Below are 22,646 nucleotides of genomic sequence, written 5' to 3'. Positions count from 1 at the left end.
TCAATTGTTTTTTTTTATTTACTCAGTAAAAATTTCCTGAATATCAACCATGTGGCAAGTATTATATAAGGAGATGCTAAAATGAAAGACTCATTAAGATAAAACCCCTTTCTGTCATTTATTTTGTAACCAACCTTCATATCTTTCCTCATTCTTAGTTCCAGAATCTAACTTATATCATGCTTTAACTTAGAATTTAAAGCTCAGTAAAAAGTTAATACTGCTAAATATGTTCATTAGTTAATTCTAAAACATTACAGATACCATTTCCTACCAAACAAGAAAAAGAATCCTCTGTATTATCTTTTTATAAATTACATAATTATTCAATCTTTATTGTATTGCCTCAATTTTTTCAAGGTAATCAGTCTTCGAAAAAAGTAAACAACAACAAAAAAATGTTTTTAGCAATGACTTTAAGTCTTTTCATACTAGATTTGTTTTTTGGAACTCTTTTACTATCAAATGACAGAAACCCAACCTTAAATAATGACAGGAATTTATTCAGTCACACAGCTGAAGCCCTAAAGCACATTTCATCCTAGGTATGTGTGAGTCCAGAGTTCTAACAATAGTGTCAAGCTTCATTTCTCTGTCCATCTTTTAAATAGGCTCTTGCTATATGGTTAGAAATAGCTCCAGACCCTTTTTCTATTAACTTAGCAACCTCAGCAGAAAAATAATATTCCCCAATCTCTCAGCAGAGAGGTCACAAGCAGTGTTTGAATTGCCCTGGGTTAAAAATGCTCAATGCTAATCCAATAGCTCCAGTAACTATGGTCAAAAAGCACCCAAGGCCAAGATCATGTGTCCACTCTTGGGGCTGAGGTGGGTGAGAAAAATTGCTCCACTCAAATAACATGGTATCCTAGAGATCAGAAAGCTTCTCTTACCATAATAGAGGTGAATGGTGCCTGATGGACCAAGATCACAGCTGTCCATCACACCAACATATATGTTTTCAGGAAACTGCCTATCAAGCTAATGGCCTGTCCTTTACCCAATGACAAACATCTTTTACTATGCACCAGGCATTTTTTTAGGCACTAGAGGTACAGGAAAGCAAAACAGGCAAAGATCCTGCCTTCATACATCTTATATTCTAGTTAGGAGAGATAGTCAATAAAGAAAGAAAATGAGTAAATTTTACAGTAAGACAAGGTGAAAAGCATTATGTAGAGATAATAAAGTAAGAATAAGATAAGAGAGAGGTATAGAGTTTATCAGAGGAGAAAGGGGGATTCAGTGTTCACATGGTCATGAAGTCTTCACTGGGTCACTCTGAACAAAGACTTGAAGTCAGTGAGAGGTGATTATACAGATATCAAAGGGTTTAGAGGTCAGACAAAAAGGAAACAGTACGTGCAAAGGCCCTGAGATAGGAACATTCATGACTTATTCAAGGTTTAGCAAAGGAGTACCTGAGATTGAGTGAGCAATAGGGAGAATATTAGGAGATGAGGTCAGAGAATAATGGCATGCCTTGAGAGGACTTTGGTTCTTACTCTGCGGGAAATAAAAAACCATTGGAGCATTTTATAGAGCTAAACTTTTTGAACAGGAATGCTCTGGATGCTGTGTTGAGAACAAGCAGAGTAGGGGGCCAGGGCAGAAGCATGGAGACCAGTTAAGAGGATTGGCAATAATCTAAGTGAGAGATGGTTACTTGGATCAGGAAAAAAGACAAGCTCAGTTCCAAGATCTTTAAGGGTGGAGTTGATATTAACTAAGGTGGGAAAGATCTAAGAAGGAGCAGACTGGGGGAGAGGGAAGGGAAAGATAAGAAAAACTACTGAACTTTACTATATTCAAATGAAATCTATTTTCAACCCCCCAACATGTTCATTTCTCCCCCGCTCAAGAAAGCTCCTTGCACGTACCAACACCTACTTTGTAGCTGGTCCTCTGCTAGGTGTTGTGAGTAAAGCCATATGCTCACAGCTTACAGGCTGTTTGAGATGACAGGATTTACTCACAGGGAACTTTAGTAATAGTAGAAGATTGGAGTAACCACCTGGAAAATGACATAAACTTTGTTGCAATAAGACTAATTCGGCACTGTGGTCTTGTAGGTGTTCAGATACAAGGCAGCTCAATTCTTCTGATCAAAATAAGGAAGGTATAATTGACAGGGCAGGATTTTGGTTGGATCCTGAAAGAAAAACTAGATTTGGATAGATATTGATTGTCTATATCTTGGCTGCCTTTATTCTTTAACAAGCTGTAGAGCAGGGCTTCTCAACTGTGGCTGCTTGTCAGAATCACCTGGAAAGTTTGCTTTAAAAAATGATTCTCATTTAATTGACATGGGATGAGTCTTGCACATCAAGAGTTTTTAAAGCTTCCCAGGAATTCCAATGGCAGGCAAAGTTGAGACCCACAGTATAAAGCAGAGGCTGGTAAACTATAGCCCCTGGGTCAAATTCAGCTGCTGCCTATTTTTGCATATAAAACTTTGTAAGAATACCCATTTGCTTACATATTGTCTGTGGCTGTTTTCATGCTATAACAGCAATGTTGATTAGTTGTTATCCAGCCTAGAAAAAGTTTGCTGATTCATGGTGTGGTGAGAGGAGTCCACACTCCTGGTATCACACATACAAAATCTAAATCCTATTTCTACCAAGTAATAGCTGTGTGACTTAGGGCAAGTCACTTCACTTTTTGAAAAATGCTTCCTGCACCTGTAAAATAAAGATAACAGATCATGAGATTCAGAGAAGATTAATCTGGTAAAGAAAGCAGCATAGGAACTGGCTGGAGGAATTTTCAAAGAAGTCATTTTCCTTTCTTCTATATACTGAAAGGACCCGTCTTCCCAGAACCTTTCCTCTGCAAAAAAAAAAAAAAAGAAGAAGAAGAAAAAAAACAACAAAGAAAACCCGGAGTCCTTTTAATTTCTTGAAGACTTGTTATAGCCTTCATGGAGTGAAGGTTATATTATATGCCTCTTCATGTCTCAGCAGGTACACCTTAAGCAGGGCCTGCTGACATTCCAGTAACTAGATGCTCTTAAGAGGAGATCAAGATGGACCTACTTTGTATGTTACTGGGTAATGAAGAGTTTTTAGTGTGTTCTGGTGTATTTAATATGTAATATAATAAAAAGGACTTATGTGTCATGTCAAGGGGTAGAGCATAAATGATTATGACAAGGGAAATGGAAGATCAGATGGTATAACCTCAGTTGACAGCAGAATCAGCATGATTAACGTTCTTAGCTAAAATAGCCAGCTTTCAAAATCGTTGTTCCAGCCTTTCCAAGGAGCTGGGAACATGAGCTGTTTCATAATGAGAAATGACCAACTTAGTTTCCCGAGTCTCTAAAGGAATAAGGGACAATTCTTAAATTTTCAGAAAGGTTTTAGAAGAAAGCTACTTGATTAAGGGCAGTGATATGGGAATGTGGCTTTGTAGAAGACCTTCAGCAAATCACATGTACATGCTTGTGTGTGCACACGCGCACACACACACACACACACACACACACACTATCAGAAAGACAAATAGCTTTATACTCAACCCTGACTGCTGGTACTATAAACTACTGTCCCATGCTATGTCATTAGTGTCTTTGGCCATCATCTCCATGTGTGTGATTTGTTGTTCAAAGGGGCTTACAACAGTGACAGTCTCAGAGGCAGCCTTACAACTTTTGTGGTCTCTAGATACTTTTGCCTTTGTAGGGTCCTTGTTTCATTACAAAATATTTATAATGGTATTCATGATTACATGAGTTTAAAGATGAATATAATCTCAGCTGAATTATATTTATTCTTTCTTTTGATTTTAAAAGAAACTAAAACATTTTCAATAATCCCTAAAAGTATAATGTACTCTTGGCACTGTGTGTTTTGTGCCTAATGGATAGATCAGCTATGGATATGTGTATACAAAGGTAATGCATCATATTACTTCAAGAATCAGAAATACTTCTAACAAGACTAGTTAAAAGCCACTTCTACTGTATTCTAAAATCCTGATCCTGAATGTCCTATTGGACATTTCCCAATGTATTGGTGGTGAAAAAAGGTGATCTTAACCAAATATGATTTATTCTTCTTGCCTGGATCAATGTTACATTTATTACTGTGACATAGTAATTGTCCTATTCCTACAGCTGTCTCCTTGTTACTCCTGTGTAGCCATCCAGAAATAGTGTCAAGAGAGAGGAGTGGACTGAAGATGAAGATGATAAAGAAGGCAGTGAGTTTAGGGTGCTGTGCATTGCCACCTGGGATTTCCATGGACAGATTGGTGTTGAGAAATATTCCCCCAAAACTATATCCTAAATACCAGTACAAAGACAGTTTCTCACACAATGATTCAGCTGAGGAAGATAGCAATCTGAGTGTGATATGGGGTAATTGGGCAGTGTTGGTTTGTTTTTCTGAGCAGGTATCCTCTTCCCAGAAAGCTCTACTTCAGTGGGCATGATTACTGAGAGTGAGGAAGATGAGTACAGAGTTACAGTCATAGGCTCTATGACTTCAGCAGCACTTCAGAAATTGAAACAAGGGAAACTTCCTTGCAGTAGTCTGGAATGACAAGGACCATCATCAGATTGTAGGCTAGCCCTAATTTGGATGTTAGAATTACATGCATGGGCCTTGGTGCGCTTTTGACTTGACTGTCTTTTGATGTGATTAAAGAAAGAAGCAGGGGTTTCACTATAATCTCTCTTGGCCATTCTTTAAGTGGCTTGTGTTTATGTTTGGTGTTTGGTGGGTGTGCTTTACTTGGAGGAGGGGGTTTCCAATGAAAAGATATTACAAATTACAAAAGTAATTTTAAATTACTTTTAATTTAATTTTAAATTAAGTAGAATGTCAAGAAGATTAGCATATCACAATTCTGATTTCTTTACCAAAAGCAGACATCCAAAATGAGTTTTAATATGAAGAGATAAATAGAAAATACTCCTTTAAATGATTTATGGAAACATGAGCCAGGAAGAGGGTAGGGGAGGAGACTATGTCAGACCTAACTCAAAAAGCAGCTATGCAAATCAATTTATTTCACAGAGTCATTTGTGGAACTATTGTTGATGGTATTTGTATTTGAATAAGAGCTTGTCTCTCTCATTACCCTGCTTCTCTCTTCCAGGAGCCTATAGTGAAGGCACAAACTTTTACCTGGGTGATTATAGCTGGTTGTCATGGAAACTGCTAGGAGGCACCCAATTCAGCATTATGACTTCACTGCAGGATCACAAGGAGGAGGAAGAGAGAGTGGGTTTAAATAAGAGACTTGCTAATTAATGGAGCGCCAGGGGACAGCTTTAAGAGAAAATCACACAGTAGATAAATCCAGGTTTTCAGGGCTCTCGAAAGGAATGATGGCAGTTCCAAAGGTGCTGTGGAAGTGTTTTCTCTGTGATCTGTCCCATTTTGGGTCTTCAGAGGCCAGTTTGCCTGACTCTGGAACAAGGTGGAAAGGGAACAGCTGTCTTTAACTTGTCAGCCAATTGAATTCAAGATGTGAAATGGCTCAACTAAGACCCCAGAAGATGTTGGTGGCTTTCCCAGTCCCTACATCACCCTTGCCCTTATGTTTGTGTTCAGGTTCTTGGAAGGAGCCATTTTGGGGGAATGGGCTCTCCTGCCCTGCTGGTTTTCTCTCTTCTCTTCCGTTCTCACAAAATACAAATGATATACCTCCTTTTGATTCCTTCCTCCTTTCCTTGCCTTCTGGCCCACTTGTAAGGCTGTCTCTGGACCAGCTAGCAAAAATGCAAGAGCATCTGGTATAGCAGAGACTGAATAAAATTTGAAAACACCATTGTATGCGTTAGTCCACAAATATCAGCAGCTAGGAGGGGAATGGGAAAATTATTTTCTCACTGGCCATCCATTTTAAAACACAACATTTCAAATGTATCAGATTTCATTTTACAAATATTTTCTTAGTGTCATTTACTGATATGGGTGTTGTGGAGTTTAGTCAGGTAAATCAGACAGATTCTTCCTATCAGTAAGCCTCCTTTACACAGGAGAAATAAGTCTGTGATGCCTGATGAAATGGAATTTAAATAATATGCCAGCCTCTTTTCTGTGTTGAGAGAAGTCACACTGAGATGAGTCTCAATATCCATACTTTGTGCATTTATGTTGAACCTATATAATTTTATTTGACTCATAAATATGTATGGTACCACTTCACTAGATGCAAGGTCTGCTGAGTTTATGCCAGTGTCTAGAGCATAAACTAGTGTGTGCTAGGGCAGGGACCAAGTCTAGTCTGTAGTCATGGCAGGTGGCTACTCTAAGCCCAGCTCCTTGGCAAGGTGGTTGAGCTTTACTAACAATAACTGAGCATGTGTTTGTGACATGTGAGATCTGTGATCTTTTAGTTCAAACTTCAGGCCCCACTGTGCCTTGGAAGAGATTTCAACCAACTGCAGCAAGGCCACAACAGTGGGAAAGCATCCATCAGGCTCCCTGGGACAGATGTCCCATAAAGATCCCATGTGGAACAAGCAAAGCAACAGTGGTAATGAACTGACCAAGGTGACCTCTTTCTCTTGGCACTTGCAAGCAAGACTAACCTCTTCAAACTAAGTAAGTCCTCAGTTATTGAACAATTTGGAGTGGAAAAGAGGCCTCAACGGTGAAATAATAGGCTTTCTGCTAATATAAACATGTGAGTGCTCAATCAATTAATTGGGTAAATAAAAGAATGAAAGTCAAATTCTTTTACTGGTCTCTGGGATCTCTCTCATACATTTCTGTGAACGTATTTCTTGTCAACCTTACCCTGCTCACTCAACCTCAAGCAAGCCAGCCTCTGCTGTTCCTCAAACATTCTCTCACCTTAGGACCTTCACACTCACTGATAATCCCTATGCCCAAAACACCCTTCTCCCTGAGATCTTCCCTCATAGCCTTATAGCACTCCTTCCTCCCAGCATGCTCAGTCTTCCTATCCTCCTATCCTATCCTATCCTATCCTATCCTATCCTATCCTATCCTATCCCAGTTGCTTTCATCCACAGAAATAATTATCTGACTTTGTACATTTGCCAGTTTTTCACCTCTTACCTCTATTGGAATGTGAATTCTACAAAGACAGGGGCTTTGTTTTGTTTTCTGCTGTTCCACCAGCACCTAGAATTGTGTTTAGCCCATAATAGATGCTTAACATGTATTTGTTGTTGAAGGAGATGTGAATCTATTTGTATTCCAAGTTGAAGGAGTGTATTCTTACACATTGTGAAGAAATACCACTATGAGATAGGAATTGAACACCATAAGAGAGAGCCAGACCAAGTACCCTTGGACTCTAGAAGGAGAAGAGATGATCCCAACTGAGGGAAATCAAGGAACAGTTGATGAAAAAGGGACCATTTGATGCTGGAAAGATGGGTAGAAGTTGAACATTTGAGGGATGGAAGGGAAGTTTAAGTGAAAGACATAACACAAACAAATGCATAAAGTTGTTGAGAACAGCTCCTTTGAAGTTTGCTCTTTAATCTCATTATGTAAGGCAATGTTTTCAGTACTTCTTGCCATGAAAAAAAAATTAAACTCAGCTGGGTGGCATTGATGACATCACCCAACTTTATTTATTTATTTTTTAAAAGATTTTATTTATTTATTCATGAGAGACACACAGAGAGAGAGAGAGGCAGAGACATAGGTAGAGGGAGAAGCAGGCTCCATGCAGGGAGCCCAATGTGGGACTCGATCCCAGGACTCCAGGATCACACCCTGGGCTGAAGGCAGGCACTAAACCACTAAGCTACCCAGGGATCCCCAACATCACCCAACTTTGGAGTCAAATCTAAAGCAAACTTTCACTGGAATTTACTGTTGAGCAAAATTATGGTTGCTTTTTATTTTATTAATACACTTAGACTTAATTCAAATAAATGAAGATAATACTTTGCATAATATCTATAACAGTAGTTTTTTTGTTTATTACAAACTGGACACTCTGCTAATCACTTTATATATAGTGTCTAACTTAACCCTTTCAACAATCCTATTGGGGGAAGCAATAATTTTACTTCCCTTTTACAGATCAGAAAGAAAACTGAGGCATAGAGATATAACTTGTCCAATTTCACACAGCTAGTATATGATAAATCCAAATATTTCAATACATGCCTGTCTGATTCCAGAGCATATTCTTATAACTCAAAAGAATTAATTTTCAATGCAACAAGATAGACTGAATGCAAAAAAGGAAAAGAAAATAAAAGAAAAAGAAAAGAACTCTTTTTAACCAGACCAAGGGAATACAGAAAAGAGAGCAGGAGAAAAGATGACCTGAAGTGTAATTGAGCTTAGATTTTGAAGGGCCTTGCTTCTTGGTTGCTCTATTCTCTAGAAAATAACAAATTCCAATTCCATGAAGCTTGTAATGACGCACCAGAGGCTTGTATGTAAAATAGGTGTAGACACAGAGCCAGACAGGTAGGACAAAGGAGGAGCAAACATCCCAACCCACACACCCATTCCCATCTCTGAGAACCCCTAAGGCACTGCTGTGCAGAGTCTGAAAATCACTGTTCTATAAATAGGGAGCTATTAGAGGTATTTGGGCTGAGAGGCTAGACTAGAACTTTGTTTCAAAAAGATGAATCTGGCAACCAAAAGACAAATTGGAGAGAGAAGGAATCAGCAGTAGGAAAACCATTTCTGAAGATTCTTGCCACAGTCTATGGGAGAGGGAATGAAAGTCATAACTTAGGCCTGACCACGAATCATTAATTCTTGAATTAGAACCCTGGCGATGTGCATGGAAAAGTGACTACTGGGAGAAAAGCAGGAATAGGTGGTAGGATTGGGGAAATTGACTGAGGTAGTAGTTATCCAAATGGGCACCACAAGCTCAGGGTTGGCTCACAGCTATGCGACATCCCCGAGGGAAGATATAAGCGTCCAGCCATGCTGCAGGTCAGAGAGATGTTCACCTGGTTCTTCCCACTTAGTTCTCCGCAGGATCCAAGCCTGAAATTTGAGGTGTGGGAAGTCAAGGAAACAAATGGGAGAGCCAGGGAAAATGTTGGAGCCTAACAGACCAATGTTTCCAGCTTAGCTCCCATACTCAGACTGCTGAGCCCAGTGGGAGAAAATCACACAGCTCTATGTACAGGTACCACTGAAGGGACATTTTTGCTTTGGTGAAAAAGCCATGAAGTCCCTCACGGGGCCCTCATCAATTTAGTCTCCATCTTCTTGACAAACTATCAGGACTCTTTGAGCCCCCTACTCCACTTATTTTCGGTAAGTGGCCACGTTTCTTCTCTCTGGGGCTGATAAATTCCAGCCCAGAATTTTAAATGCTATTTTGATAGTCAAGATTCCAGAACCTGTTTCTCTTACCATGACTTTTCTGTGCCCCAAACTACTTACCTCATATATCCATTGAATATCCCATAGACCTCTCAAACTTGGCATGGCCTAAATAGAACTTGATTTCTACCTTTTTTTTTTTTTTTTTTTTTTTTTTTTGATTTCTACCTTTAAATCTATTCTTCCTCATGGCTTTTCCCATTATTATAAACAGCAACACCATTCACCGAGATGCATTAACTTGAAACCTAAACACCATCCTTGCTTCCCATCCATTGGCAAGTCTTGCCTGTTCTACCTCAGAATACATCTTTCAAAAATCCATCCTCTCCACTAATACAATCACCATCTCATCCAAACCTACATCATCAACACTTAGGTCACAAGCACAATCTCCTAACTGGTCTCTTCGTCAGCCCTCTGCTGCTTACCTTTCACTTTACTTCCCACACATCCAAAGTTCTCCATTTATTCATATTCATCCTAATTCACCTCTTAGTACCCTCCAACACTATTAGTCACTTCCTCTTTTTAAAATTCTTTCCCCCTTGATTTCCAAGATGCCAGTTGGTTTTCCTCCAACTGTTTGGGCTACTTCTTGTTTGTCTTCTTTTCAGGCTCATCCTCTTCAGTGACCATTAAATAGTAGAGATCCTCAAGGCTTCATCATAAAATCTCTTCTTTTCTTCTTCTATACTCTATTCCCCTGACCTCACTAGTGCCCGTATATCAATTACGCTGACAACTAACATATTTGTATCCAAAGTCTGGAAATCTCCTTTGAGCCCAGACCTGTATATTCAGCTGGTTCTTTGACATCTTAGATGACTAAAAGTATCTTAAATTTATCATTTTCAAAACTAAACTAAAATTAAATTCCTTCCCCAAACCTGGTCCTCTTCTGAGGTTCCTAAGCCCAATGAATAGTCTTATATTCCACTAATTGCACAAGCCAGAACCCAAGAGTCACCCATAAAACCCCATTCTCCCTCATCTCTCCTCTTGTCCCTATGTCCAATTCAATTAGAAATGAGGAAACTACCTCCCAGCCTGAGCAAATGATTTCAGCTCTCTATGCTTCTATCTTTGCTCTTATGAATTTGGTCTTGTAACAGAATCTACCACATGGGGCTGCTGTGTGTACTAAATGAAGTAATCTATGCAAAGTGTATAGGTTGCTGCTTGACACATTAAAACAACAATATTCCACAACTGTTAGCTATGACTTTAATCCAATTTATAACCAAATCCCATCAATTTTTTACTCTAAATTAATTTTGAATCCGTTCATTTCTCTCCTCCCCCTTTGCTACCCTAACCAAAAACCACCACTATCATCACTCCCCTGGACCCCTGCAGTGCAATGGAGCAGCCTCTCAACAGGTCCACCCTGTTCCCCTTGCCACCCTCCCCTCCCAAATATCCCCTCCACACTGCAGGCAAAATGCTCTCTTCAAAATGCAAATCAAATGGCATCTTACCTACTATCTCCACTTCCCCACTTCTTCCTGTTTTTCAGGGACGTCCTGCTGGGTTTAGCACCAGTTTCAAAATTCCTTACCAGGGCCCTGCATGTGTCAGGCCCAGCTACCTCTGCAGCCTTCTGGTGCCCACACCACCCTTTCTCTCACTCTGTGCTCCAGACACAGGAGACTCCTTTGGGCTCTTGTCTGTTCCATACTCACTGCTACCCAGGACATCTGCACAGGTCATTCATTCTGTCTGGGAGCCCTTCCCTCACCCCCCTTCTCTCCCTCCCTCCCCTCTTGTGCTAACTCAAGCCCCAATTCATCCCTGCAAATCCCTGCTCCAGAACTGTGCCTGCAGGGAAGTCTCTCCTGACCTCCCTGACTCCATCAGATTTCCACACTGCACCCTCAGTACACTGGCAAGCCTCTCTCCCTGTATGGCATCTGACACAGCTGCCATGCTCTAATGCCCGGGGTGGTATTCAGTGAGGTCTGTTGGACCCCACTAGCCTCTGTCTGAGTGCCATGAGGACAGGGGTAAGCCCGCTTTGGTTCACCTCAGACCCCCTGCTTGGAGCGTACTGTCCAGCAAAGAGTAGGCATTCCCCAAGTGCTTGTTGGACAGGTGTGTGACTCACTAGTAGTCTCAGTGAACTCTTACAGAAGGCTGAAGATCCTGAGCCAATGGCTGCCTGTACACAGCCTGCTGCCACTTCTGTCCCAGCACCAACGTGCCTGCCTTCCCAGAGCCAGGCAGCTGTGTGGGTTGCTGAGTTCTGGTTTGAGTTCTGGTTTGAGACTGCAGACTCTGTGGGATCCTGAGGTGGAGAATTGGTGCAGGACTTTCTCCTTGGTGGGCTGCTGGAGAGCCTGGAGACCAGCACTGGACAGTCCCCAGAGAAGGGCTGGAAAGACATGATTTCTGGAAAGAGCGCAACACTCAGAATTCCAGGTATTCGTGGCTCTGTGTGAGTGCTTGTCCTCTCTGGCCACCAACACGTCAGGGAGGAATTGCAGAGGTGGCCACAATCCTTCCTATGCTGGAGCCTGGGAATGAGAGGAGTCCTTCACTCAGAATGGCTTCCACTGCATGCCTCATCAGCCCTCATTAGGGCTGTGTGCTGGTTGCATTATCAACTCACGTGGAAGAGAACACTCTTCCTTCTACCACTGCAAAACTGCCATAACTTGGAGAATTTTAACAACTATTTATGAGCTCCAGTGAGTGACAAAGAAAAGAAAAGAAGAATTCATCTGGGGGCCCAGAAGCCAGAAGGGGCATATTGTTTTGATCAGAGCAAACAGAGCCATATTTAGCAAACAAAGCTGAAGAAGGAAGAGAAAACTAATGTGAAGAAAAGTAACAATGAGAGAGCTCAAGAAGATTAGCATGCATTACATAAAAGACTTTCTGAAACTAAAAGATGATTTCCCAAATAAATAGTTGAGTTAATTAATTAAATGAGAGAGAAATCAGTCTTGGGATGAAAATTAATGTCTGAAGACACATGGAAGTAATTTTTCAAAGCACAGAGCAAAAAAATACTTCTGAGTAAAGGTAAGAGAGTTGGAAATTTGACCTAGAAAATCTAATGTATGACTACAAAAAGAGAGAAAGAAATAGGAAAAAGAAAGTATAGTTGAATTCCACTATAATGTGATAAATGAGGTCCAAAAGATCCATTGTACAAAATGTGAGGTGAGAATTATTAAGGGATCAAGCATGACCAGGAGCAGCCTATGTCAACTGCCAATCTGGAATCCCCTAGACAGATGTCCTGCTGTGTAACCTAAAATCATAGGGCCCAGCTGGGTTTGGGCACTACCTGCCGACAACCCTCTGCTCCAACTTAAATACCAGTGGGAACAATTCTAGGCGTTGTGGCTGGCTGGGACATCTAGGCTGATAGTAGTCATTCTTGGCATCATCCAGCTGGTTGGTACCCCATTTCATTAATTTGATCTGGGGAGGCTGGACCAGAAGAAAACTAGGTGAGATTGCCTGCAGTTTCTCCACTTGGCTATGCTGTCATTACCTTTGCATCTCTCCTGCTGTCTGCCACACAGAGCACATCATTTGGGGCCATTCCTGTTTGAGAAGGGAGCTGGGCAAATGAAGACCGTCATATCAAGCAGTGATACAGGTTTGCATATCATGGTTCATTTCAGTATGTATGTACCATGGTACAGTACACATTGTACTATAAGAAAAGAAGGTTGCGGGGATCCCTGGGTGGCGCAGCGGTTTAGCGCCTGCCTTTGGCCCAGGGCGCAATCCTGGAGACCCGGGATCGAATCCCACGTCGGGCTCCCGGTGCATGGAGCCTGCTTCTCCCTCTGCCTATGTCTCTGCCTCTCTCTCTCTCTCTCTCTCTCTCTCTGTGTGACTATCATAAATAAATAAAAAATTAAAAAAAAAAGAAAAAGAAAAGAAGGTTGCCTTCACTAAAGAAATCCTCGCAGATTGAAACCACTTACAATGTTCCAAGCAGGATCAGAGAGAAATGCCACTGATATTAAGTACAGATTTGTAAAATTCCTGAGCTAGAATTAGAATAAAAATTGACAAGCTTCTAGCCAAAAGTAGTAAGTAAATGACAAAGGAAAATGATCAGACTGGTATTTGCAACACAGGATGTTAGAAGATGGTAAAATAATATCAACATTACATTACGTAGAATAAAAAGTAATAAAACCCAGGGAACACATTCCTACATGAGATAGCACCTAAAAGAAAACAATTGAAAATAGATAAAATTCAGAAGATGCACTGAGCTCCTCTCAAAAATATTCAAGCCCAAAACAAATGAACAAGAAGAAACCTTGAAATAGAGGATGATGATAAGATGAGGAGACAGTGGTTAGCCATGAATACTGTCAACCATTTGGATGAAATGGGTTAAAAAGAGTTTGGGTTAAAAAAGAGTCTGACTGGGTACCTAGGTGGCTCAGAGGCTGAGCATTTGCCTTCCGAGCCTGCTTTTTCTTCTACCTATGTCTTTGTCTCTCTCTTTCTGTCTCTCATGAATAAATAAATAAAATCCTTAAAAAAGGGGGTGGGGGGGATCCCTGGGTGGCGCAGCGGTTTAGCGCCTGCCTTTGGCCCAGGGCGCGATCCTGGAGAACCGGGATCGAATCCCACGTCGGGCTCCCGGTGCATGGAGCCTGCTTCTCCCTCTGCCTATGTCTCTGCCTCTCTCTCTCTCACTGTGTGCCTATCATAAATAAATTAAAAAAAAAAAAAAAGGTCTGACTTCTGTTTTCCACAATATGTTGGGTGAGATATCTTGAAACCTTCCCATTATAAAATATTTGAAAGTATTAGATAAAATATTCAAACCCCCCCCCTTTTTTTTAGATTTTATTTATTTATTCATGAGAGACACAGAGAGAGAAAGAGAGGCAGAGACACAAAGCAGAGGGAGAAGCAGGCTCCATGCAGGGAGCCCAACGTGGGACTCAATCCCAGATCTCCAGAATCACGCCCTGGGCTGAAGGTGGCACTAAACCACTGAGCCACCCGGGCTGCCCAAAACCCCTTTTAAATGTATTCTAAGCTGCAACAAAGTACAGATTTTTTCAATGGTTAGAATCAAGTGAGTTCACAAGTCAAAGTTAAGTGGACTGTGACACCATGGGGCTACCCCCGGGGGCATCTGCCAAACTCTTATGGCCTAGAGCTTCTTTCTATCCACCACATGCAGTGCAGACAGGAGAGTGGGGAATGTGACCAGAGACCTCTCATGAAGCCCTGACCACAAAGATCTACAAGCCCAAGGAAAAGGTAAACTAGAAAAATTCCACCACACAAAGGCAGAGAGAAAGAGAAATTTCTGTCTCTGCCAGTCTTGGGTGAAGGAGGAATAAAAAGCTCCTTTGAGAATGTGTGACTGTAGGCTGACCGGCATGCCTTTTTCAGATCCAAATTAATTTACGTGATTGGCGCGGTTGAAAAAACTACAAAGTAAGAATTTCAGATGGATTTGTATCCCCAGGTGTCTGATGAAAATAAACAAATGCTTTCAGGAGAAATGCACTTTCAACTCCTCAAAGAATTCCCCCAAATTAAGTTCTAATGGAGGCAAAGTCAGTAAAAATACAAGGCAATGGGACTCTAGGAGCTGAATCAGCAGAAGCAATAAAAAAAATGGAATCAGACCTCAGAGAATGAAAATATTGAAATGGCTGGAAAATTAACATGGATAGCTCTCATGGGCATAACATAAAATGAAAGAACAAGTCACAGAATGTCTACAGTTGGGTACTCTATATAGAGATTTTTTTTAAAGGGAAAAATAAAATATACAAAAACGTAAATATATGTTTAACATAAAGAATTAATTAGGGAAATAAAATTTAAAAATACTAACCACATAAACAGAAGCTATCAAGCAATTAAGAAAACACCAGGTCTAACTAGTTTTTCAGATTAGTTTCACCAAAATGCATAGGATCACATAATTTTCAATCTTGTACAAACCCTTCCCAGTAAAACAGATTCTCACCAGTCTCATTCAACTTTTTCAATATCAACTTTGATATTGAAAACTAGACAAGGACAAGGTGGGAAAAAACAGTTACAGTCCTATCTCCCTTCTGAACATAGATGCAGTAATCCTTAGTAAAATATTAGCAAACCGAACCCAGCAAGGTATGAAAAAATAATCCATCATGACTAGGTACAGTTTATTCTAGAAATGCAAGGGTGATTTTACATCACAAAGCCTATTAGTGCTCGTCACTGTATTAACAGAATTGAGAAAAACAATGTGATTATGCCAATCGATGAATTAGTAACTGTTAAACACAATGCTCCCTCATGGCACCTGCTATACTTTTGTTAAAATTAATAGATGCAGAAAAAGCAGTAAATATTTTTTTAAATCATGATTAAAAAGACTTTCACAACCAGGACTGAGGAAATTTTCCATAACATTGTATTGGCTATCTATCAAAAATGTATTTTCTATTTGACATTATTTAGTGAAATAAAAGCTGCATTCACCCTAGCACCCAGAAATTTCACTTTAGGTACATACTTAAGTATATACAAGGATGATCAGAGCAGCATTGTTCTTAGAACAAAAAGCTGGAAACAATTCAAATGTCCATCCAGGGAACAAATAAATTTTGGTAAGGTCATATGACCAAATATTACACAGCAATGTAATAATGAACATGCTACATGCACTAATGCAGACAGCTATCATAGAGGTAACATAAAATGAAAAGAGCAGATGTTGTGGACTCCATTGAATTGGGTTCCCCCAAAATTTCTATGAAGTTCTAACCCCTAGTACCTCAGAATGTGGCCACATTGGAGATAGGGATTTTTTTTTTAAAGATTTTATTTATTATTCATGAGAGACACAGAGAGAGAGAGAGAGAGAGAGAGAGAGAGAGGCAGAGACACAGGTAGAGGGAGAAGCAGGCTCCATGCAGGAGCCCGATGAGGGACTCGATTCCAATCCCGGCTCTCCAGGATCACTCCCTGGGCTGAGGGAGGCACTAAACTGCTGGGCCACCCAGGCTGCCCCCTGGAGATCGGGATTTTAAGGAAGTAATTAAAGTAAAATGTGGTCATATGGAAGAATCCTAATCCAGTGTGATTGGCATCTTTATAAGAAGAGGAGATTAAGACACAGACAATACACAGATCAAGAGGTGAACATGTGAGGACATGACAAGAAGGCAGATGTCTACAAGCCAAGGAGGGAGCCTCAGAAAAAAAACAAACCTGCTGGCACCTTGATCTTGGACTTCAGTTCTCCAGAATTCTGGGAAAATAAACTCCTGTTATTTAAGCCATCCAGCCTGTGAGATTTGTTATGGCAGCCCTAGCAAAGTAATACAGAATATTACAGAATATGTACTGTTATGTACTTAAAATATTTTAAAAAGGGAAATTAACCTCATTATTTAAGGATTCATATACATAAAATACAACTACAAAGAAGAGTGAGGGAATGACAGAAGGATTGTGGCCACCCCTCCATCTCCTCCATGACATGTTGGTGGCCAGAGAGGACAAGCACTCACACAGAGCCACGAATACCTGGAATTCTGAGTGTTGCGCTCTTTCCAGAAATCATGTCTTTCCAGCCCTTCTCTGGGGACTGTCCAATGCTGGTCTCCAGGCTCTCCAGCAGCCCACCAAGGAGAAAGACCTGCACCAATTCTCCACCTCAGGATCCCACAGAGTCTGCAGTCTCAAACCAGAACTCAGCAACCCACACAGCTGCCTGGCTCTGGGAAGGCAGGCACGTTGGTGCTGGGACAGAAGTGGCAGCAGGCTGTGTACAGGCAGCCATTGGCTCAGGATCTTCAGCCTTCTGTAAGAGTTCACTGAGACTACTAGTGAGTCACACACCTGTCCAACAAGCACTTGGGGAATGCCTACTCTTTGCTGGACAGTACGCTCCAAGCAGGGGGTCTGAGGTGAACCAAAGCGGGCTTACCCCTGTCCTCATGGCACTCAGACAGAGGCTAGTGGGGTCCAACAGACCTCACTGAATACCACCCCGGGCATTAGAGCATGGCAGCTGTGTCAGATGCCATACAGGGAGAGAGGCTTGCCAGTGTACTGAGGGTGCAGTGTGGAAATCTGATGGAGTCAGGGAGGTCAGGAGAGACTTCCCTGCAGGCACAGTTCTGGAGCAGGGATTTGCAGGGATGAATTGGGGCTTGAGTTAGCACAAGAGGGGAGGGAGGGAGAGAAGGGGGGTGAGGGAAGGGCTCCCAGACAGAATGAATGACCTGTGCAGATGTCCTGGGTAGCAGTGAGTATGGAACAGACAAGAGCCCAAAGGAGTCTCCTGTGTCTGGAGCACAGAGTGAGAGAAAGGGTGGTGTGAGCACCAGAAGGCTTCAGAGGTAGCTGGGCCTGACACATGCAGGGCCCTGGTAAGGAATTTTGAAATTGGTGCTAAACCCAGCAGGACGTCCCTGAAAAACAGGAAGAAGTGGGGAAGTGGAGATAGTAGGTAAGATGCCATTTGATTTGCATTTTGAAGAGAGCATTTTGCCTGCAGTGTGGAGGGGATATTTGGGAGGGGAGGGTGGCAAGGGGAACAGGGTGGACCTGTTGAGAGGCTGCTCCATTGCACTGCAGGGGTCCAGGGGAGTGATAGTGGTGGCTTTGGGTTAGGGTAGCAAAGGGGGAGGAGAGAAATGAACAGATTCAAAATTAATTCAGGGTACAAAATGACCAGACTTCCTCACGAATTGGATAAAATCATATGTAACAAATGTTTTTCAAACCTGTAAGGAATCATTGGAAATAAAGTATCAGGTATATAGATGCTAGGGAGATTAAAGGGTAAGAAAGCAGGAGCAATAATATAATAATTAGACCATGAGAAATATAAGATTAAATGTGCCAAATGAGATAAGAGAGACATAAGTAATGAAAAAGTCGGTATTTACGAAAACCATGTGATCTGCTACAACCATCTATTGACAGATATTACAGCAGGCACGCACTAATAGAGACCAGCAACACTTGGGTAATTCAATCAAGGTTCCTGTAGGAAAAGGAAAAAAGGACAGCCAGGATACAGAGCAGCAGCAATAGCATCCTCCCACATTGCTACAAGCTTCCTGTCTGTCCACACCCTTTCCAACAGGGTACAGCTGCAGATGGTGGCATCAGAGCGGAAGAACACTGAAGATCTTTTGGAAGCATTAATCGTCCTGCTCCAGACTCAGTTTTATACACAAGCCTGGACCAATGAGCCTATGGCTGCATCTGCACATAGGGTAGAAGCCAGTCTTGGGCCAGGACACTTCATTCATCTTGAGGCTTGACACTTCACAAAATAATTGGTAGAGTAACACACACAACATAATCAGGCCCAAATAAACTTCTTATCCATCGTTCTGTTGCCTCCTCAGGCTGACACAGCTTGGTCTAAACACATTCCTAAGAAACTTTAAGAAAAATTTAGTAAAGTAAGTAATATCATGTATTAAGATGCCTGAGATTAAATAAATATTCTAAAATTGCAATAAGCACCTAAAATAGAAATTAGGAGATAATTTCATAAAAGTAACAAAAACTTTAAAGATTTAAAAATTCAACAGAAAAGACCCAAGAATTGTATGAATATAACTATAAAATCTTCTTGAGGCATACAACTAAGATCTGAATAAAAGGAAAAACATACCATGTGTTTGAATAAGAAAATTAATGTACAAAAAAGTCACTTTATTGAAGTGATTTATAAATTTAATATTCTGATCAGAATTCCAGTGGTTTTTGGTGGGTTGTTGTTTTGTTTATTTTGTTTTTATGGACATGAGCTGGGAATTGAGGAAAAGATCTCAGTGTTTGAATGGAAGGATAAATAGTTAAGAGTAGTTATGAGATATATGATGAACAAGAAAATTGAGGGGAATCAGGGAAATACAAATCAAAACCACAACGAGATACCACCTCACACCAGTGAGAATGGGGAACATTAACAAGGCAGGAAACCACAAATGTTGGAGAGGATGTGGAGAAAGGGGAACCCTCTTGCACTGTTGGTGGGAATGTGAACTGGTGCAGCCACTCTGGAAAACTGTGTGGAGGTTCCTCAAAGAGTTAAAAATAGACCTGCCCTACGACCCAGCAATTGCACTGCTGGGGATTTACCCCAAAGATACAGATGCAATGAAACGCCGGGACACCTGCACCACGATGTTTCTAACAGCAATGGCCACAATAGCAAAAACTGTGGAAGGAGCCTCGGTGTCCATTGAAAGATGAATGGATAAAGAAGATGTGGCTTATGTATACAATGGAATATTAGCCATTAGAAACGACAAATACCCACCATTTGCTTCAACGTGGATGGAACTGGAGGGTATTATGCTGAGTGAAGTAAGTCAATCGGAGAAGGACAAACATTGTATGTTCTCATTCATTTGGGGAATATAAATAATAGTGAAAGGGAATAGAAGGGAAGGGAGAAGAAATGTGTGGGAAATATCAGAAAGGGAGACAGAACATAAAGACTCCTAACTCTGGGAAACGAACTAGGGGTGATGGAAGGGGAGGAGGGCAGGGGTGGGGGTGAATGGGTGACGGGCACTGAGGGGGGCACTTGATGGGATGAGCACTGGGTGTTATTCTGTATTGGTAAGTTGAACACCAATAAAAAATAAATTTATTATTTAAAAAAAAAGAAAATTGTGGGGAATTTACCTCACTAGTTATTAGGACATACTGTAAAATAGAATAAGATACATTAGAATGTATCAAATCAATATACAAAAAGATCAATGTAACATAATAATTTAAAAAATCAGTGGAACACAATAAAGATTCCAGATGTCAGCATCTTTGCAAAATTGATACAGAGCAAAGATGGTATATCCACTAAGGGGGAAAAGGATGAGTTATTTAATAGCCAGGATTGGCAGAACTGATTATTAATCTGAAAGAAACATATTAAAAATACAAAAATAAATTATAGGCAGCTTAAAGATTTAAATACAATGATAGTGTTATAAAAAATAAATAGTACTTCGTGTACAATTGAGGGATTCAAAGCGAACTTCTTAATCAAGACTAAATCTAAAAGATAACATATATGTTTGACTATATACACAGTAATATTTTCCTATGGTGAAAGATATTATAAAGTCATTAAAAATGAAAAAAATCTGAAAAAATATTTATAATGTAGAGATGATACAGTTAATATCCTTACTATGTAAAGATATCTTTCAGAATGACAAGGAGACAAGTAACATATTAGAAAAATGGATAAAGGAACAAATAACTCATAGAAGAGAACGTCCAAATAGTAAGCAGATCGATGAAAAGATGCTTACTTCATTACAAAGTACCAAATTTTATATATACACGCATATACATATATGTATGTATCTATAATTAAAAAAAATATATTTTTTATATATATATATATATACACACACACTCATCAGACAGGAATAAAAGCAACACAGTAGAATATAGGGGAAAGAGTACTATCGTATATTGCTGGTAGAAATGTTAGCTAATAAGAACTTTCAAAAATAATCTAGAAACATCTTAAAAAATAAACATATTATTTGATCAAGCAATTCCGCTTCTAAGATTTCCTATAAAAATATCAGCATGAATATGTTAAGGATATACATATAACATTGTTTCAGCATTATCTATCCCAGCCAAAATTAGGAAGCAGTCATCATAACATAAAGGTATGCTTAATATATAAGAGCTGTTAAAAGGAAAAAATGATAACTATATTATCTGACATAGAAAATTTCCATGAGGTATCTGTTGAATAAGAAAATCAAAAGAAAAAAAAAAAAGAAAATCAAGATGGAAGAAAGGGTGTATGTAAAAGACCACACCATATTTTGAAGACATTGACAAAATACCTTATAAATGTATATATAAATGCGTGTGTATATAATATGCACAAATTATATATTACGAATATGTATATACATCTATCTATCTATCTATCTATCTATATCATATATATAGAGAGAAGCCTACACAATAGATAAATTACTAGTCTCTAGTCTTACCTGAAATAAAATGGAATGGGAGCAATAGGAGATGATCCAGCTTGGGAAAGCCAGTCTTATCAAGTCATTTCCTTTTTTTAAGAAAAGATGTTTAGTGATTACCCATTTAACTGAGACAAAAATACAAAGTCTCAGATGATTTTTATCCCTAAATATCTCTTTAACCTTACCTTGCCCACTCTTTCTTTTCACTTCTTATATCCTAACCACTCTGACCTTCTGAAAGCCTAGAATATATAAAGCTCTTTCCCACCTCAGGCCTTTGTACTTGGTGTTCCCTATCGCTAGAAAATTCTTTCATGAAGCTTGGTTTCTCGTTCTCTAGTTTTCAGTCACCACCTAGTGATGCCAACCTTAACCGACCACTCCATTCTTTATTACAATGTACTGTATATTTCCTTCCGTAGCACTTTCTTAAGTGCTGTTTATTTTGTTTTTTATTTGTTACTTATATATTGTCTGTTTCCCCCTTTGGCATGTAAGCTCCAGGAAGGCAAAAAGTACGTGTGTTTTGTTCACCACTATGTGTTCCTGGCACCTAACACAGTTAGTAAATGCTGAATGATCCATCTTCACACACAAGGTAGACTCAATCAAGCAAAAGACCATTAAGTTTCTGCTCACTCCTCAGCAACATCCACACCCCTACTTCCTGCACTATTCCCTACCTATGCTGTGCTCCCATGCTTTGTCTCTTCCTCAGAGACCTCACTCCATTAATTATTGGCCTCTTTTCCATATCTTCAGCTTTTCCTTCTCTTGAATACATGTATTCATTCTAAAGAAAAGAGGGGGAAGTGGGGATGAAACACTTTACTTTCTTCTAATAAAATATACTTGGAGTTGAAGAAACTCCATGAATTACACCTAGACATATAGTGAACTCAAAGAACATCAGAAACTAAGAGAAGATCTTGGGATTTTTTGTTGTTGTTGTTGTTGTTGTTGTTTACAAAAAGATCTTAAAAGCAGCCAGAGGAGAAAAACAGGTTGCCTACAAAGGAACAATGACTAGATTGACAGCTTTCTGTTCGATGATAATGGAAGCCAAAATACATGGCAATAATGAACATAGCAATAATAAAATGGTTGCCATCTTAGGACTCCATATCTAACAAAAATATCGTCCGAGAATGAGGGGAATATAAAGACATTTAGACAAACAAAAACTGATATTGTTTGTCATCAGCAGAAATTCTAAAGAATGTATGCAGAAATATAGGGACAGAAGATAGGATGTAAGAGGAATGAAGAGCACAAAAGTGATACATATACATAGATATGGAATATAACAGAGGCGACATTACAAATCCGTAATAATCAGCAAAAAAAAAAAAAAAAAAACCTGTCT

General features: G+C 40.0%; 1 long non-coding RNA gene across 2 annotated transcripts in view; it reads left to right on the top strand.

The window, feature by feature from the left end:
* Nucleotides 1-6,016: 6,016 nt before the first annotated feature.
* Nucleotides 6,017-22,646, top strand: part of LOC140609482 (uncharacterized) — a 29,776-nt gene continuing 13,146 nt past the window's right edge. Inside the window, exon 1 of one of the 2 annotated variants that reach the window (XR_012011307.1) lies at nucleotides 6,017-6,560. This is a non-coding gene — a long non-coding RNA (uncharacterized lncRNA). Of the gene's footprint in view, nucleotides 6,643-22,646 lie in introns of both variants that reach the window. The other variant, XR_012011308.1, reaches the window with a different exon arrangement.

This window comes from Canis lupus, chromosome 18, assembly GCF_048164855.1.
Source record: "Canis lupus baileyi chromosome 18, mCanLup2.hap1, whole genome shotgun sequence".
In the NCBI taxonomy this organism is placed as follows: domain Eukaryota; kingdom Metazoa; phylum Chordata; class Mammalia; order Carnivora; family Canidae; genus Canis; species Canis lupus.
Note: the sequence above shows the minus strand (reverse complement) of the source record. Positions and strands in the feature narration are given on the sequence as shown.